The sequence below is a fragment of the Marmota monax genome, unplaced genomic scaffold (assembly GCF_021218885.2).
Source record: "Marmota monax isolate L192 unplaced genomic scaffold, Marmota_monax_Labrador192_F-V1.1 WCK01_AAM20220418_F8-fsc00022, whole genome shotgun sequence".
Taxonomy (NCBI): Eukaryota; Metazoa; Chordata; class Mammalia; order Rodentia; family Sciuridae; genus Marmota; species Marmota monax.
The window spans coordinates 19559550-19579748 of NW_026695215.1; the positions used below are offsets into that span (position 1 = coordinate 19559550).

At 38.0% G+C, this 20199-nt stretch overlaps 1 protein-coding gene across 4 annotated transcripts in view; it reads right to left on the reverse strand.

Annotated features, from left to right (window-relative positions):
- Positions 1–20199, reverse strand: part of Ppp2r3a (protein phosphatase 2 regulatory subunit B''alpha) — a 172141-nt gene that overhangs the window by 128372 nt on the left and 23570 nt on the right. The window lies entirely within an intron of this gene.

Here is a 20199-nt window from a genome sequence, read left to right on the forward strand (position 1 = left end):
CACTAAATTGCCGAGGCTGACTTTGAACTCGTGATCCTCCTGCTTCTGCCTCCTGAGCCACTGGGATTACAGGCATGTGCCAACATACCCAGCTGTATTCTCTGCCATTTTGATTTATTTCTGGGTTTTTGATTTGTCTTAGTTTCTCATTTGGTTGAATGTCCCTTTAGTGTAGATCTTCGCTTTGCTGGTTTTCACTATTTTTTTTTTCACTTCATCCTCTTGGAATATGAGAATGCCTATAGTGTAGGCTTTCTCATTGTAAATTCTTTTTTTTTATTTGCCCAAATTGAATCAGGGTGATATAAAAATTTAAACAGACCAATATCAATCAATGAAATAAGACGCCATCAGAACCCTACCAAACAACAAAACCCCAGAACCAGATGGATACACAGTGGAGTTCTACAATACCTTTCAAGAAGAACTAATACCAATACTCTTCAATTCATTTCAAGAAATTGAAAAAGAGGCAGAACTTCCAAACTCATTCTATGAGGCCAATATCACCCTAATTCCAAAACCAGGCAAAGACTCATCAAGGAATGGAAACCTCAGACCAATAATTCTAATGAACATAGATGCAAAAATTCTCAATAAAATTCTGGCAAATTGAAAACAAAACCATATCAAAAAGACAGTCCACCACGATCAAGTGGGGTTCATCCCAGGGATGCAAGGTTGGTTCAACATACAGAAATCAATAAATGTAATTCATCACATCAATAGACTTAAGGTAAGAATCATATGATCATCTCAATAGATGCAGAAAAAGCATTTGACAAAATACAGCACTCCTTCATGTTCAAAATACTAAAAAAATTAGGGATAACAGGAATATCTCAACATCATAAAGGGTATCTATGTTAAGCCCCAGGCCAACATCATTTTAAATGAAGAAAAATTGAAGGCGTTTCCTCTAAAAATGGGAACAAGACAGGGATACCCTCCTTTACCATTTCTATTTAACATAATTCTTGAAATACTGGCCAGAGCAATTAGATAGATGAAAGAAATTAAAGGGATACAGATAAGAAAAGAAGAACTCAAATTAGCACTATTTGCTGATAATATGATTCTATATCTAGAAGATCCAGAAAACTGCCAAACTAGTAATGAATTCAGCAGAGTAGCAGGATATAAAATCAACACCCATAAATCAAAGGCATTTCTGTATATCAGTGACAAATCCTCTGAAAGGGAAATGAGGAAAATTACCCCATTTACAATAGCCTCAAAAAAAGAAATACTAGGGAATCAATCTAACAAATGAGGTGAGAGACTGTTACAGTGAAAACTACAGAACCCTAAAGAAAGAAATCAAAAAACATGGCGGCCAGCGAGGAAGCAGCACTTTCAATACCTCCACAGTAACGGGATCAGAGAGACACCTACATGCTACCTGCTGAGAAACCTCTAGCAAAATTCCGCTGAAAGGAGACCTGCCGGGAATTAAGTAAGTCTATTGGAAGTATCAGTTTGTCTCGGCCACGAGGTGCAGGGGCCCAGTCCCGCCCTCGGCTGCCTAAAGGCCGCTGCCAGCCCGGCGGTAAACGTTCAAACAGCCACTGCCTGCCCGGGCCCCTGCCGGCCGGCTCTGTAAACCGCCCCCGGCGGTTCGGCGCTGCAAACGACACTCCCTCCCCCTGCTCGGGTGAACAGCTCCCGACCCCCGGCTCTGCGAATAGCCCCACCCGCCCCGCACTGCGAACAGCCCCGCGAACACCACACGAACGGGATACCACCTTGGCAGACAGCTGACTTCACGGGCGGAGGAGATAACTTCATTGAAACCAGCATGACAGGTGTGTAATCCCCTAGCCATCTCTCTCCACACAGCGGGGAACCTTAAGAGCCCCTCCCAGCTCTCCTGTGAGCTCCATAGCCAGACCAAGGGAATCAGGAGTGGCGCGGGACTCACGGCGCGGGACTCACGGCGTGGAACTCCCGGCTACCGCTCCCACCAGTGCTCACAACTGAGGCCTCTTGCACCAGCTACCGGGGGCGTGGCTACTGGAGGGCAAGCAAATTCGCTGGGGGTTCTCACCCACAAGCTCTACAAACTTAGGGTCTGAGGGAGGCAAACAGGGAGAGTGTGCCCAGGCATTCATGAAAACAGGGCTCCCAGGAGCAGCAGACCTGGCGTGTAACCAGTATTGTGGTAAGCGTCACAGGTGAGCAGGGCCTGGCTTGAGGAAACACAAGAGAAGGCCCTAGGCATTCAGGATTGGAGACCCGCCCAGTCTGGGACTAAGAACTGCTGCACAGTGAATGGTTCCCACCTATTGAGAGGAGAAGCTTGGCCCAGTGGGCACAGCTCCACCTACTGGAAGAGAAGTTAATCGAACTCTATGACTGCATTTATTATTATTTTTTTCTTTTTCTTTCATTTTCATATTTTTGTTGGTGTTGTTGTTCTTTAACTTTTTTTAATGTTTTTAATTTTTTTTAAATTTTTCTATTTTATTATTATTAGTATTATTTCTTTAAATTTTAATTTTCATTTTTTTATTATCTTTATTATTTTAAAAAAAATTTGTTTTCTTTCTTTCTTTATTTTCTATTTTTTTTTCTTTTGTCTTTTCATTTCTTTTCAATTTTCTTATTCCCCCTTCCTTGAATTCTACCTGCCTACTCTCATTCTCTTTAGTGACTTCTTCCCTTCCCTTCTATTATACTTCCTCCCAAGCATCAAATAAATTTATAAGAATAAACAGTAACTCAGCAGTCAAACAGAACAAGAAGTAACATGAGTAGCATAAAAAAGCAAGGAAGAAAAGGAGTACAAACAATGAAGGACAACCTAAATATTCAGGAGGACCTAGAGTCATTAGAAAAATGGTCATATAAAGATCTCAAGGAACACCTTAGACAGATGGAATGGAACCTTAAAGAGGATACGAGACAGCAAATCCAAACAGTGAAAGAACACATTGAAAGTGAATTACATAAACAGATAAAAGAAGAAGTTAAGCATCTTTATCAAGAGATAGAGATTATAAAAAAAAATCAAACAATAATTCTAGAAACGAAGGAAACGATAAACCAAATTAAAAACTCAATTGAGAGAATCTCTAGCAGAATGGAGCAAGTAGAAGCCAGAACGTCAGATAATGAAGACAAAATATATCATCTTGAAAAGAGTCTAGCCAACTCAGAAAGGCTGGTAAAAAATCACGAGAAAAACACCCAAGAGATATGGGATAATATAAAAAAACCAAACTTATGAGTCATCGGGATAGAGGAAGGTACAGAGATTCAAACCAAGGGAATGAGTAGCCTGCTGAATGAAATAATTACAGAAAACTTTCCAGAAATAAAAAAGGAAACGGATATACAAATTTTAGATGCATACAGGACACCGAGCACACAAAATCACAGTAGACCAACACCAAGACACATTGTTATGAAGACATCCAATATACAGAACAAAGAGAAAATATTAAAAGCTACAAGAGAAAGGAGGCAGATTACATTCAGGGGTAAACCAATAAGGTTAACAACGGATTTTTCATCACAGACGCTGAAAGCGAGAAGATCCTGGAACAACGTATTTCAAACACTGAAAGACAATGGTTGCCAACCAAGAATTCTGTATCCAGCAAAATTAAGCTTCAGGTATGACAACGAAATAAAAATCTTTCATGATAAACAAAAGCTAAAAGAATTTGTAGCCAGAAAACCAGCATTGCAAAGCATCTTGAGTAAAACACTACACGAGGAAGAAATGAAAAACAATAACCAAAACCATCAGTGGGAAGTGCCTCTGTAAAGACAGAGGGCGGGGGAAAAGCTAATCATGGAGAAACAAACTAATTAAAAAAAAAAAAAAAGAAGAAGATAAATAATCAAACATGGCTGGAAGTACAAACCATATACCAATAGTAACTCTAAACGTTAATGGCTTAAACTCTCCAATAAAGCGACATAGGCTGGTAACATGGATTAAAAAAACAAATCCAACAATATGCTGCCTCTAGGAGACACATCTGATTGGAAAAGACATACACAGGCTGAAGGTGAAAGGTTGGGAAAAAATATACCATGCACACGGTCCTCGTAAGCAAGCAGGGGTGGCCATCCTCATATCGAATAAAATCGACTTCAAGACTAAGTTAATCAAAATGGATAAGGAAGGACATTATATACTGTTAAAAGGAACCATTCACCAGCAAGACATAACAATTATCAATATTTATGCACCAAATAATGGTGCTGCGACATTCATAAAACAAATTCTCCTCAAGTTCAAGAATCAAATAGACCACAACACAATAATCATGGGTGACTTCAACACACCTCTCTCACCATTGGACAGATCCTCCAAACAAAAGTTGAATAAAGAAACTATAGAACTCAATAACACAATCAATAACCTTGACTTAACTGACATATATAGAATATATCAACCATCATCAAGTGGATATACTTTTTTCTCAGCAGTACATGGATCCTTCTCAAAAATAGACCATATATTATGCTATAGGGCAACTCTCAGTAAATACAAAGGGGTGGAGATAATACCATGCATTTTATCTGATCATAATGGAATGAAACTGGAAATCAATGATAAAAGAAGGAAGGAAAAATCCTACATCACCTGGAAAATGAACAATATGTTACTGAATGATCAATGGGTTACAGAAGACATAAAGGAGGAAATCAAAAAATTCTTAGAGATAAATGAAAACACAGACACAACATATCGGAATCTATGGGACACAATGAAAGCAGTTTTAAGAGGGAAATTCATCGCCTGGAGGTCATTCCTCAAAAAAAGGAAAAACCAACAAATAAATGAGCTCACACTACATCTCAAAGCCCTAGAAAAGGAAGAGCAAAACAACAGCAAATGTAGCAGAAGGCAAGAAATGATTAAAATCAGAGCGGAAATCAACGAAATTGAAACAAAAGAAACTATTGAAAAAATTGACAAAACTAAAAGTTGGTTCTTTGAAAAAATAAATAAGATCGACAGACCCTTAGCCATGCTAACGAAGAGAAGAAGAGAGAGAACTCGAATTACTAACATACGGGATGAAAAAGGCAATATCACAACAGATGCTACAGAAATACTGAACAATTAGAAATTATTTTGAAAACCTATATTCCAATAAAATAGAAGATAGTGAACACATCGATAAATTTCTTAAGTCATATGATTTGCCCAGACTGAGTCAGGAGGATACTCACAACTTAAATAGACCTATAACAATGGATGAAATAGAAGAAGCAATCAAAAGACTACCAACCAAGAAAAGCCCAGGACCAGATGGGTATACAGCGGAGTTTTACAAAACCTTTAAAGAAGAATTATTACCAATACTTTTCAAGTTATTTCAGGAAATAGAAAAAGAGGGAGCTCTGCCAAATTCATTCTATGAGGCCAACATCACCCTGATTCTGAAACCAGACAAAGACACCTCAAAGAAAGAAAACTACAGACCAATATCTCTGATGAACCTAGATGCAAAAATCCTCAATAAAATTCTGGCGAATAGGATACAAAGGCACATCAAAAAAATTGTGCACCATGATCAAGTAGGATTCATACCTGGGATGCAAGGATGGTTCAATATACGGAAATCAATAAATGTTATACACCACATCAATAGACTTAAAGATAAGAACCATATGATCATCTCGATAGACGCAGAAAAAGCATTCGACAAAGTACAGCATCCCTTTATGTTCAAAACATTAGAAAAACTAGGGATAACAGGAACTTACCTCAACATAGTAAAAGCTATATATCCTAAGCCTCAGGCTAGTATCATTCTGAATGGAGAAAAATTGAAGGCATTCCCTCTAAAATCTGGAACAAGACAGGGATGCCCTCTATCACCACTTCTATTCAATATAGTTCTCGAAACACTGGCCAGAGCAATTAGACAGACGAAAGAAATTAAAGGCATAAAAATAGGAAAAGAAGAACTTAAATTATCACTATTTGCGGATGATATGATTCTATACCTAGAAGACCCAAAAGGGTCTACAAAAAAACTACTAGAACTAATAAATGAATTCAGCAAAGTGGTAGGAAATAAAATCAACACACATAAATCAAAGGCATTTCTGTATATCAGCGACAAAACTTCTGAAACGGAAATGAGGAAAAACACTCCATTCACAATATCCTCAAAAAAAAAATAAAATACTTGGGAATCAACCTAACAAAAGAGGTGAAAGATCTATACAATGAAAACTACAGAACCCTAAAAAGAGAAGTAGAAGAAGATCTTAGAAGATGGAAAAATATACCCTGTTCATGGATAGGCAGAACTAACATCATCAAAATGTCAATATTACCAAAAGTTCTGTATAGGTTTAATGCAATGCCAATCAAAATCCCAACGGCATTTCTTGTAGAAATAGATAAAGCAATCATGAAATTCATATGGAAAAATAAAAGACCCAGAATAGCAAAAGCAATTCTAAGCAGGAAGTGTGAATCAGGCGGTATAGCGATACCAGATTTCAAACTATATTACAGAGCAATAGTAACAAAAACAGCATGGTACTGGTACCAAAACAGGTGGGTGGACCAATGGTACAGAATAGAGGACACAGAGACTAATCCACAAAGCTACAACTATCTTATATTTGATAAAGGAGCTAAAAGCATGCAATGGAGGAAGGATAGCATCTTCAACAAATGGTGCTGGGAAAACTGGAAATTCATATGCAACAAAATGAAACTGAATCCCCTCCTCTCGCCATGCACAAAAGTTAACTCAAAGTGGATCAAGGAGCTAGATATCAAATCAGAGACTCTGCGTCTGATAGAAGAAAAAGTTGGCTCTGATCTACATATTGTGGGGTCGGGCTCCAAATTCCTCAATAGGACACCCATAGCACAAAAGTTAATAACAAGAATCAACAAATGGGACTTACTTAAACTGAAAAGTTTTTTCTCAGCAAGAGAAACAATAAGAGAGGTAAATAGGGAGCCTACATCATGGGAACAAATTTTTACTCCTCACACTTCAGATAGAGCCCTAATATCCAGAGTATACAAAGAACTCAAAAAATTAGACAATAAGATAACAAATAACCCAGTCAACAAATGGGCCAAGGACCTGAACAGACACTTCTCAGAGGAGGACATACAATCAATCAACAAGTACATGAAAAAATGCTCACCATCTCTAGCAGTCAGAGAAATGCAAATCAAAACCACCCTAAGATACCATCTCACTCCAGTAAGATTGGCAGCCATTATGAAGTCAAACAACAACAAGTGCTGGCGAGGATGTGGCGAAAAGGGTACTCTTGTACATTGCTGGTGGGACTGCAAATTGGTGAGGCCAATTTGGAAAGCAGTATGGAGATTTATGGGAAAGCTGGGAATGGAACCACCATTTGACCCAGCTATTGCCCTTCTCGGACTATTCCCTGAAGACCTTAAAAGAGCGTACTACAGGGATACTGCCACATCGATGTTCATAGCAGCACAATTCACAATAGCTAGACTATGGAACCAACAGATGCCCTTCAATAGATGAATGGATAAAAAAAATGTGGCATTTATACACCATGGAGCTTTACGCAGCACTAAAAAATGACAAAATCATGGAATTTGCAGGGAAATGGATGGCACTAGAGCAGATTATGCTTAGTGAAGCTAGCCAATCCCTAAAAAACAAATACCAAATGTCTTCTTTGATATAATGAGAGCAACTAAGAAAAGAGCAGGGAGGAAGAGCAGGAAGAAAAGATTAACATTAAACAGAGACATGAGGTGGGAGGCAAAGGGAGAGAAAAGGGAAATTGCATGGTAATGGAGGGAGACCCTCATTGTTATACAAAATTACATATAAGAGGTTTTGAGGGGAATGGGAAAATAAACAAGGAGAGAAATGAATTACAGTAGATGGGGTAGAGAGAGAAGATGGGAGGGGAGGGGAGGGGGGATAGTTGAGGATAGGAAAGGTAGCAGAATACAACAGTTACTAATAGGGCATTATGTAAAAATATGGATGTGTAACTGATGTGATTCTGCAATCTGTATTTGGGGTAAAATTGGGAGTTCATAACCAACTTGAATCTAATGCATGAAATATGATATGTCAAGAGCTTTGTAATGTTTTGAACAACTAATAAAAAATAAATAAAAAAAGAAAGAAATCAAAGAAGACATTACAAGATGGAAAGATCTACTACCTTGCTCTTGGATAGGCAGAATTAATATTACCAAAATTACCATACTAACAAAAGTACTATACAGATTTAATGCAATTCCAATCAAAATCCCAGTGTCATTCCTCATAGAAATAGAAAAAGCAATCATGAAATTCATCTGCTAAAGCAGGTGGCATCACTATACCAGAACTTAAACTATATTACAGAGCAATAGTAACAAAAACAGCATGGTATTGGCACAAAAACAGACTGGTTAGACCAACAGTACAGAATAGAGGACACAGAGACTAACCCACAAAATTATAATTATCTTATATTAATTAGACAAAGGTACCAAAAACATGCACTGGAAAAAAAGATAACCTCTTCAACAAATGGTGCTGGGAAAACTGGAAATCCATATGCAACAAAATGAAATTAAACCCTACCTATCACCATGCATAAAACTCAACTCAAAATGGATCAAGGACCCAGGAATAAAACTGGAGACCCTGCGTCTAATAGTAGAAAATGTAGGTCCTAATCTTCATCATGTGAGATTAGGCCCTAATTTCCTTAATAAGACTCCTTTGGTGTAAAAATTAAAATCAAGAATAAATAAATGGGATAGATTCAAACTAAAAAGTTTCTTCTTAGCAAAAGAAACAATCTGTGAGGTGAAATAGAGAGCCTACAGAATGGGAAAAAATTTTTACCCATCATACATCAGATAGAGCACTAATCTCTAGGGTATATAAAGAACTCAAAAAGCTAAGCACCAAAAAACCAAATAACCCAATCAATAAATGGGCCAAGGACCTGAACAGACACTCCTTAGAAGATGATATACAATCAATTAACAAATATATGCAAAAATGTTCAACATCTCTAGCAATTAAAGAAATGCAAATCAAAACTACTCTAAGATTTCATCTCACTCCAGTCAGAATGGCAGCTATTATGAAGACAAACAACAATAAGTATTGGTGAGGATGTGGGGAAAAAGGTACACTCATACACTGCTGGTGGGACTACAAATTGGTGCAGCCAATATGGAAAGCAGTATGGAGATTTCTTGGAAAACTGAGAATGGAACCACCATTTGACCCAGCTATCCCTCACCTGGGTCTATACCCAAAGGACTTAAAACCAGCATAATACAAGGACACAGTCACATCAATGTTCACAGCAGCACAATTCACAATAGCTAAATTGTGAAACCAACATCGGTGTCTTTCAGTAGTTGAATGGAAAAATAAGTGGTATATATACACAATGGAATATTACTCAGTAATAAAAGGGAATGGATGGAGTTGGAGAATATAATGCTAAGTGAAGTTAGCCAATCCTAAAAAATCAAATGCCAAATGTTTCCTCTGATATAAGGAGGCTGATTCATAGTCGGATAGGGAGAGGGAGCATGGGAGGAACAGATGAACTCTATCTAGATAGGGCAAAGGGATGGCAGAGGAAGGGAGTGGGCATGGGGTTAGAAATGATGGTGGAATGAGATGGACATCATTCTCCAAAGTATTTGTATGAAGAAACAAATGGTGTGAATATACTTTGTATACAACAGAGATATGAAAAAATTGTGCTCTATATGTATAATATGAATTGTAATGTACTCCACTGTCATATAAAACAAATAAATTTTTTAAAATGTATTTTTTAGTTGTAGTTGGAGACAGTACCTTTATTTTATTTATTTTTAAGTGGTGCTGAGGATCAAACCCAGGGACTCACACATGCTAGGTGAGTGCTCTACCACTAAGCCACAATCCCAGGCCCAATTGTGAATTTTTAATTCTTTTAATTTTTGTTTATCATAAAATGTTTTAATTTCATCTTCAAATCTGAAACTTAATTTTTCTGGATATAAATTTCTTGGTTGGCAACCATTTTTCTTTCAGAGCTTAAAATATATTATTCCAGGACCTCCTAGCTTTGAAGGTCTGGGCTGAGAAATCAGTTGAGATCCAAATTGGTTTCCTCTATACATAATTTTTTTTTTCTCTCACAACCTTTAAGATTTTATCTTTTTTCTCTGTGTTAGTCATTTTCATTATAATTTGCCTTGGTGTGGGTCTGCTGTCATTTTGTACATTTGGGGTCCTGTGAGCCTCTTGTATTTGATTTTCCATTCTATTCTTTAGGTTTGGGAAATTTTTTGCTATTATATCATTGAAAAGATTGTGCATTCTTTTGGTTTGTATCTCTGCTCATTTATCTACTCCAATAACTCTTAAATTTGGTCTTTTCATGTTATCCCATAATTCTTGGATGTTCTGTTCCTGGTTTCTTACCATCTTCTCCACATGTTCAACTCTATTTTGTCTTCATTGTCTGAAGTTCTGTCTTTCAAGTGGTCTAGTCTTTTGGTGATGTTTCCTATTGAATTTATAATTTGTTTACTGATTCCTTCATTTCGAGGATTTCTGCTTGTTTTTTTTTTTTTTTTTTCATGATCTCTAACTCTTCTGAAGTGGTTTTTCACGCCCTATATTTTTTCTTTGATTTCACTCCTTATACTATCCTTTACTTCACCAATCAATTTAACTACATGATATAATCTCAACTGCTTCTTGGCAAATCAAAACTACTCTTAGATTTCATCTCATTCCTGTCAGAATGGCAATCATCAAGAATACAGGCAACAATAAATGTTGGCAAGATTGTGGTGAAAAATGTACTCATACATTGCTGGTGGGACTGTAAATTGGTGCAACCACTATGGAAGGCAGTATGGAGATTCCTCAGAAAATGGGAATGGAACCAACATTTGACTCAGCTATCCTACTCCTTGGTTTATACCCAAAGGACTTAAAATCAGCATACTATAATGACGCATCCACATCAATGTTTATAGCAGCTCAATTCACAATAGCTAGACTATGGAACCAACCTAGGTGTTCCTCAATAGATGAATGGATAAAGAAAATGTGATACATATACTCAATGGAATATCACTCAGCTTTAAAGAGTGAAATTATGGCATTTGCCAGTAAATGGATGGAGTTGGAGAATATCATGCTAAGCGAAATAAGCCAATCCCACAAAACCAAAGGCCAAATGTTTTCTTTAATATGCAGATGCTAATTCACAAGGCAGGGGGACACTAGGTAAGAACAGCATTATCTTAGATTAGGTAGAGGGAAATGATGGGAGGGGAGGGGAAGGAATGTGAAGATAGGAAAATAATAGAATGAAACAGACATTGTTATTGTATGTATATATGTGACTACATGACCAATATAATTTTGCAATGTACACTCAGAAAAATGAGAAATTATATCCCATCTATGTATGATATATCAAAATGCATATATGCATTGTACTGTCATGTATAAATAATTAAAACAAAAACAAAAACAAAAAAAACCTAGGAGAGTCCTGAAATCCCAAATTAATATATATGAAGACACAAAACAGAAGGAAGAGTGGTAAATGACCTGCAGAGTGGGATACTGATGACAAGCAAACCAGTTCATCCTCCACAAATCAAAAGATAACAGTACCCTAGAAAATGGGGTAAAGAAGTGAACACTGGGACATTGATTAGACCTCCTACACTCATTCTACAAATCAGAAAAAACTCTTTTACCCTGATGAAGACTGTAAATTTATTTGCTGGGGGGAGAAACTGAACCAGAAAAGCACCAATACCAGGGGGCATCAGACACAGAAGGCAGTAAAAGACTGAAGATAAAGGAAAATTGAGTAGAAATCTAAATATCAAACAGTGAGTCCATTAGCCAGCTCCTCACCACCACCATTCTCGCCCAGCCCTGCCCCCAAAATTGCTTATTACCTCCAGCTCCTAATCCTCACTGTGGATTAAAGAATCCTTTTCTGGACAAATAAAAATCTCCTCAAGGTACATGATCACCCTAAGTGAAGCCTATTAATTGATGTATGGTATCCAAAAACACACAGCTTCCATTCAGCTTTTCAGAGCCTCACTTTTATTTTAAATAAACTTTACTGATACATAATTGACATACAGAGTAATTAAGTGCACACTGGGATATTTCATGAGATTTGTCAAAAATCATGTTAACTAATTGTCAAATTCCCCCACCTAAAATATCCAACAACCACTCATCTGATGCCTATCATTATAGACTAATCTTATCAGACTCTACCTTCATATGAATGTAATCATACAATATATACCTTACTGTTTGGCTTCTCTCACTCAGCACAATAGTTTTGAAAGTCATTCAAGTTACTGTACATATCAATTATAAATTCCTTTTGAATTCTAAGTGAATCAATTGCTGAGTAAATCCACAGTTATGAAAATATCAAAATTTGTTTAATCTATCAGCTGATGAACATTGGGTTCTAGTTCATGCTATTATAAATTAAAGCTGTTATGAATGTTCAAGTAAAGATCTTTTTGTGGATGTGTTCATTTCTTTTAGGTTATTGGAAATGAAATTATTGTTATAGGTGTACATTTAACTTTATAAAAATTTGCAAAACTGTTTTCTTATGTATTGCTACCATTTTACATTTTCTTTTTTTTATTGGTTGTTCAAAACATTACAAAGCTCATGATATATCATCTTTCATACATTTGACTCAATTGGGTTATGAACTCCCATTTTTACCCCAAATACAAATTGCAGAATCACATTGGTTACACACTCACATTTTTCCATAATGACATATTAGTGACTGTTGTATTCTGCTACGTTTCCTATCCCCTACTATCCCCCCTCCCGTCCCCTCCCATCTTCGCTCTCTACCTCATCTGCTGCTGTTCAATTCTCTCCCTTGTTCCCCCGCCTTTCCCCTCACAACCTCTTATATGTAATTTTGTGTAACATTGAGGGTCTCCTACCATTTCCATATGCTTTCCCTTCTCTCTCACTTTCTCTCCCCCCACTCGTCTTTGTTTAATGTTAATCTTTTCCTCATGCTCTTCCTCCCTGTTCTGTTCTTAGTTGCTCTCTTTATATCAAAGAAGACATTTGGCATTTGTTTTTTAAGGATTGGCTAGCTTCGCTTAGCATAATCTGCTCTAATGCCATCCATTTCCCTGAAAATTCCAGGATTTTGTCATTTTTTATTGCTGCGTAATACTCCATTGTGTATAAATGCCACATTTTTTTTTATCCATTCATCTATTGAAGGGCATCTAGGTTGGTTCCACAGTCTAGCTATTGTGAATTGTGCCGCTATGATCATTGATGTGGCAGTATCCCTATAGTACGCTCTTTTAAGATCCTCAGGGAATAGTCTGAGAAGGGCGATAGTTGGGTCAAATGGTGGATCCATTCCCAGCTTTCCCAGGAATCTCCATACTGCTTTCCAAATTGGCCTCACCAATTTGCAGATCCACCAGCAGTGTACAAGTGTACCCTTTTCCCCACATCCTCGCCAACACTTATTGTTGTTTGACTTCATAATGGCTGCCAATCTAACTGGAGTGAGATGGTATCTTAGGGTGGTTTTGATTTGCATTTCTCTGACTGCTAGAGATGGTGAGCATTTTTTCATGTACTTGTTGATTGATTGTATGTCCTCCTCTGTGAAGTGTCTGTTCAGGTCCTTGGCCCATTTGTTGATTGGGTTATTTGTTATCTTATTGTTTGATTTTTTGAGTTCTTTGTATATTCTGGATAATAGGGCTCTATCTGAAGTGTGAGGGGTAAAAATTTGTTCCCAGTATGTAGGCTCTCTATTTACCTCTCTTATTGTTTCTCTTGCTGAGAAAAAAACTTTTTAGTTTAAGTAAGTCCCATTTGTTTATTCTTGTTATTAACTCTTGGGCTATGGGCTATGAATCCTACTTGATCATGGTGCACAATTTTTTTGATATGCTTTTGTATTCGATTCGCCAGGATTTTATTGAGAATTTTTGCATCCAAGTTCATTAGAGATATTGGTCTGTAGTTTTCTTTCTTTGAAGTGTCTTTGTCTGGTTTCGGGATGAGGGTGATGTTGGCCTCATAGAATGAATTTGGAAGAGCTCCTTCTTTTTCTATTTCTTGAAATAGCTTGAAAAATATTGGTATTAATTCTTCTTTGAAGGTTTTGTAGAACTCCGCTGTATACCCATCCGGTCCAGGGCTTTTTTTGGTTGGTAGTCTTTTGATGGCTTCTTCTATTTCTTCCTTTGTTATTGGTCTGTTTAAATTGTGCGTGTCTTCCTGACTCAATCTGGGCAGATCGTATGACTTAAGAAATTTATGGATATCTTCACTATCTTCTATTTTATTGGAATATAGGGTTTCAAAATACTTTCTAATTATCTTCTGTATTTCTGTAGTGTCTGTTGTGATATTGCCTTTTTCATCCCGTATGTCAGTAATTTGAGTTCTCTCTCTTCTTCTCTTCATTAGCATGGCTAAGGGCCTGTCGATCTTATTTATTTTTTCAAAGAACCAACTTTTAGTTTTATCAATTTTTTCAATGTTTTTTTTTGTTTCAATTTTGTTGATTTCTGCTCTAATTTTAATTATTTCTTGTCTTCTACTACATTTGCTGTTGTTTTACTCTTCCTTTTCTAGGTTTTTGAGGTGTAGTGTGAGTTCATTTATTTGTTTGTTTTTTCTTTTTTTGAGGAAAGAACTCCAAGAAATGAATTTCCCTCTTAAAACTGCTTTCATTGTGTCCCACAGATTCCTGTATGTTGTGTCTGTATTGTCGTTTCTGTCTAAGAATTTTTTGATTTCCTCCTTTATGTCTTCTGTAACCCATTGATCATTCAGTAGCATATTGTTCATTTTCCATGTGATGTAGGATTTTTCCTTCCTTCTTTTATCATTGATTTCCAGTTTCATTCCATTATGATCAGATATGGTGCATGGTATTATCTCCACGCCTTTATATTTACTAAGAGTTGCCCTATGGCATAATATATGGTCTATCTTTGAGTAGGATCCATGTGCTGCTGAGAAGAACGTGTATCCACTTGATGATGGTTGATATATTCTATATACGTCGGTTAAGTCTAGGTTATTGATTGTGCTGTTGAGTTCTATAGTTTCTTTATTCAGTTTTTGTCTAGAGGATCTGTCTAATGGAGAGAGCGGTGTGTTGAAGTCACCCATAATTATTGTGTTGTAGTCTATTTGACTCTTGAACTTGAGGAGAGTTTGTTTTATGAACGTTGCAGCTCCATTGTTTGGTGCATACAAATTGATAATTGTTATGTCTTGTTGGTGGATGGTTCCTTTTAACAATATATAGTGTCCTTCTTTATCCCTTTTGATTAACTTAGGTTTGAGGTTGATTTTATTCGATATGAGTATGGCCAGTCCTGCTTGCTTCCGAGGGCCATGCGAGTGGTATGATTTTTCCCAACCTTTTACCTTCAGCCTGTGTATGTCTTTTCCTATCATATGAGTCTCCTGAAGGCAGCATATTGTTGGATTTGTTTTTTTGATCCAGGTTACTAGCCTATGTCTCTTGATTGGTGAGTTTAGGCCATTAACATTTAAGGTTACAATTGAAATATGATTTGTACTTCCAGTCATGTTTATTTATTTATTTTAGTTTGGCTAGTTTTTACTTTTTGGTTATTTTCCTCCCCCGTTACTGAGATACCTCCCACTGTTAGTTTTGGGCACTATTTTTCAATTCCTCTTCTTGTAGTATTTTGCTTAAAATGCTTTGCAGTGCTGGTTTTCTGGCTGCGAATTCTTTTAGCTTTTGTTTATCATGAAAGATTTTAATTTCATTGTCAAATCTGAAGCTTAATTTTGCTGGATACATTATTTTTGGTTGGAATCCATTATTTTTCAGCATTTGAAATACACTGTTCCAGGATCTTCTCGCTTTCAGTCTGTGATGAAAAATCAGTCGTTAACCTAATTGGTTTACCCCTGAATGTAATCTGCCTCCTTTCCGAATCTTCATAATTATATGTCTTGGAGTTGGTCTATTACGGTTTTGAATATTTGGGGTCCTGTAGGCTTCCAGGATTTGGCAATCCATTCCATCTTTCATCTCTAGGAAGTTTTCTAGAATTATTTCATTTAATATGTTGTCCATTCCTTTGGTTTGAATCTCTATGCCTTCTTCTGTCCCGATGACTCTCAAATTTGGTTTTTTTATGACATCCCATATCTCTTGAATAGATTGCTCATGGGATTTAAGCATCTTTTCTGTGTTGACTATATTCTTTTCAAGTTGATAAACTTTGTCTTCATTATCTGATGTTCTGACTTCTACTTGATCTAGTCTATTTGTAATATTCTCGTTTGAGTTTTTAATTTGGTTTATAGTTTCCTGCATTTCTAGGATTACTGTTTGATTTTTTTTTAAGATCTCTATCTCCTGGTAAAGCTCGTTCTTTGCCATTTGAAATTGTTTGTTTAATTCATTTTCAAAATATACTTTTATTGCTTGGACTTGCTGCCTCATGTCTTCTCTAATATTCCTTTCCATCTGAGTTAGGTATGCCTTGAGTTCTTTCCCTATCCCTGTTTCTGATGCTTCTAGGTCCTCCTATAGAATTAAGTTGTCCTGCATTGTTTGTACTCCCTTTTCCCTTGTTTTTTCATGATGTTCACGTTACTTTCCAGCTCTATCTGATTGCTGTGTTTCTGCTCTCTTCTATAGATTTGTTTTGGTTTTGTATATCTCTGTTGTCTCTCCTTTGTGTTGGTAGACTATGCCTGCTAAAGTGGATTCCGCTGGGAAGGAATTCCGACGGCCGAGCTCCAGTGACGTCACCTCTCTGCTATGGCTGGCCCCAGGCTCCTTGCCGGGGTGTTCGAATGGCGGGGTGGGACTGGACTGTCTCTGGTTGGTTTCAGCTCCCGGTCGCTGGCAGGTGGGCGATCTCTAGCCGCCCAGTCAGTCACCGGCAGGCGGGCGGTCTCCAGCCGCCCAATCGCGCAGGCAGCGGGCCGGTGATTGGTCACCGGCAGGTGGGCGGTCTCCAGCCGCCCAATCGCGCAGGCAGCGGGCCGGTGATTGGTCGCTGGTGGGCGGGCGGTCTCCAGCCGCCTAGTCGCGCGGGCAGCCGGCGGGCGATCGGTCGCCGGTGGGGGGGGCGGACTCCAGCCGCCCAGTCGCGCGGGCAGCGGGTGGACTGTTGCCGGCGGGGGTGCGGTCTCCAGCCGCCCAGTCGCGAGGGCCTGGCCTCTAGTCCCCTGGTTTCTCCTGCTAGTCCTGGTTTCTCCTGCTAGACCAGATTTCCCCTGAGTGATGCCGCTCGGCAGTTCAAACTGTACTCTGGGCCTGCCGTTTTTAGGGTGTGGAGGGTGTCTATTGGGAACCCTAGCACTCTATTGTTTTGATGTTTTCCGCTTGCCCCTCCCCCAGCGCTGGCTAGACAGGTTTCGTTTTCACCGCTAATGGGAGGAGGAGTTGAAAGTCAGGTGTCTCTAGTTTTCCCCGTGTCTTTATGCAGGCTTGCTCTGATAATCCCACCCCCGGAAAGCCTAGGAAAGATTTTATGCGAATTCCCCGCTGTATGGGAGCTGAGCTGAGTAACACACACCTGTTTTATTGTTGCAATCTGTCGGAGAGTGGCGGTGGTTACTTCAGCTCTCCAAGATGGTGGCCGCTGGTTTCCTTGGTGGAGTTTCCATTGTAGGGGATAGAACTGTACCGCTTCCTTCCCCGTATGAAATCCCGAACTCAGCCCGGGGCTCAGTGGGGGCTCAGCCGGCAGGATTCCACAGAATCCACAGCAACGCTTCTCCCTGCTTGCTGGTCGCTTCTCGGTGGTGCCCCACCGTCTGTAGCCGCATGGCGGGCTGTGTGGATCAGTCAGCCGGGATCTCCCACCATTTTACATTTTCATTAGCAACACTTGAGAGCTATCTTAGTCATCTTAGTGTGAAGTGGTATCTTAGTGTGGCTTTAATTTGCATTTCCCTGATGATTCAATGATATGAGCATTTTTATATGCTTATTAGAAATTCATATATATCTTCTTTGGTGAGGAGTCTATTCAAATCCTTGGGTTGTCTTTTATTATTCAATTCTTTTTTTTTAGCTGTGATCGATATACCTAACAAGAACTACTTAGAGAAAGAAACGTTTATTTGGGGCTCATAGCTTCAGAAGTTTCAATTCATAGAAAATGTCTGCATTGTTCTGGGCCCACAATGAGGCAGTACATCATGGAGGAAGGGCCCAGAACAAAAAGCTGCCTAGCTCATGGTGGGGTCCAGAAGCAAAAAGAGGGGGAAAAGGGACCACAGGAAGAACAATGCTTTCAGGGAACCCCCTGCTTTGCCCCCAGTGACTCATCTCCTCCAGCCACACCCCACCTGCCTACAGCTAAAACTCAGTCAGTCCATTCCAGCTAGGATTGACTAATTAGGTTTACAGCTCTTACAATTCAATCATTTCATCTCTTGATATTTCTGTGTCTAAGAGAAGAAAAAGTAGGCCCTAATCTCCATCATGTGGGATTAGGCTACAACTTCCTTAATAAGACTCCTTTGGCACAAGAATTAAAATCAAGAATCAATAAATGGGATGGATTCAAACTAAAAAGTTTCTTTTCAGCAAAAGAAACAATCTGTGAGATGAATAGAGAGCCTACATCTTGGAAGCAAATCTGTACCCCTCACACATCAGATAGAGCACTAATCTCTAGGGTATATAAAGAAATCAAAAATCTAAGCACCAAAAAAACAAATAACCCAATCAATAAATAGGCCAAAGACCTGAACAGACACTTCTCAGAAGATGACATACAATCAATTAACAAATGTATGAAAAATTGTTCATCATCACTAGCAATTAGAGAAATGCAAATCAAAACTACTCTAAGATTTCATCTCACTCCAGTCAGAATGGCAGCTATTATGAAGACAAACAACAATAAGTGTTGGTGAGGATGTGGGGAAAAAGGTACACTCATACATTGCTGGTGGGACTGCAAATTGGTGCTGCCAATATGGAAAGCAGTATGGAGATTTCTTGGAAAACTGAGAATGGAACCACCATTTGACCCAGCTATCCCTCACCTGGGTCTATACCCAAAGGACTTAAAAACAGCATACTACAGGGATACAAACACATTAATGTTTATTATTCAATTCTAAGAGTTCTGTTTTATATTTTAGATATAGATATCATCTCCTAGTCTGTGGCTTCTTTCCATTTTCTCAACAATAGCTTTTGAAAGTAGGAAGTTTTTTTAGTTTGTTTTTGGACAGGGTCTCACTATATCTCTAGACTGGTCCTGGATACATTAATCTTCCCACCTCAGCCTCCTGAGTAACTGGTACTATAGGTGTGTGCTATCATGAAGAGTAAACATTTTAATCTTATTAATTTTTATCGTCCAATTAATCCAGTTTTCTTTTATTATTAATACATTTGTATGCTGAGATCTTTGCCTATCCTATGGTCACAAAGATTTTTGAGCTTTTTTTTTCTTTATTGTAGTTTTATAGTTTCAGCTTTATTTTTAAAACTATATCTACTTTGAATTAATTTTTATGTATGCTATGAGGTTGAGTTTGAAGATCATCTAGCAACATTTGTTCAAAACACTGACTATTCTGGGGCTAGGTATGCAGCTTGGAGGTACAGGTCTTACCTAGCATGCATAAGGCCCTGGGTTTGATCTCCAGAACCACAAATTAAAAAAAAGACTACTGACCCTATTGAATTATGTTGGAGCCTTTGATGAAAACCAACTATATATGGGGCTTAATTCTGAATTCCCTATAATTTTGTGTGTGTGTGTGTGTGTGTGTGTATATATATATATATATATATATATATATACATACACACACACACACACACATACATACTGATCCTATTCTGCCTTAATTATTGTAGAATTAGAGTAAGTATGAAAATTATAAATCATATCTCTCAATTCTTTCCCCCAGAATTGTTTTGGATATCTAGGTTCTTTGCCTTCCACAAAAACAGTGGAATCAGCAATCTTCACAAAGCCCGCTGGAATTTTAAGTGGAATTTCATTCAATCTCAATTTCCATTTGGTGAAAATAGAGATCTTAACAGTATCAAGTCTCCAGTCCACAAACATAGTATATCTGTTTGTTTATTTAGATGCTCTTTAATGTTTTCAGGACTTTCATTAAATTCTTCTCCAATATGTCTTGTTATGCTAATTAAAAT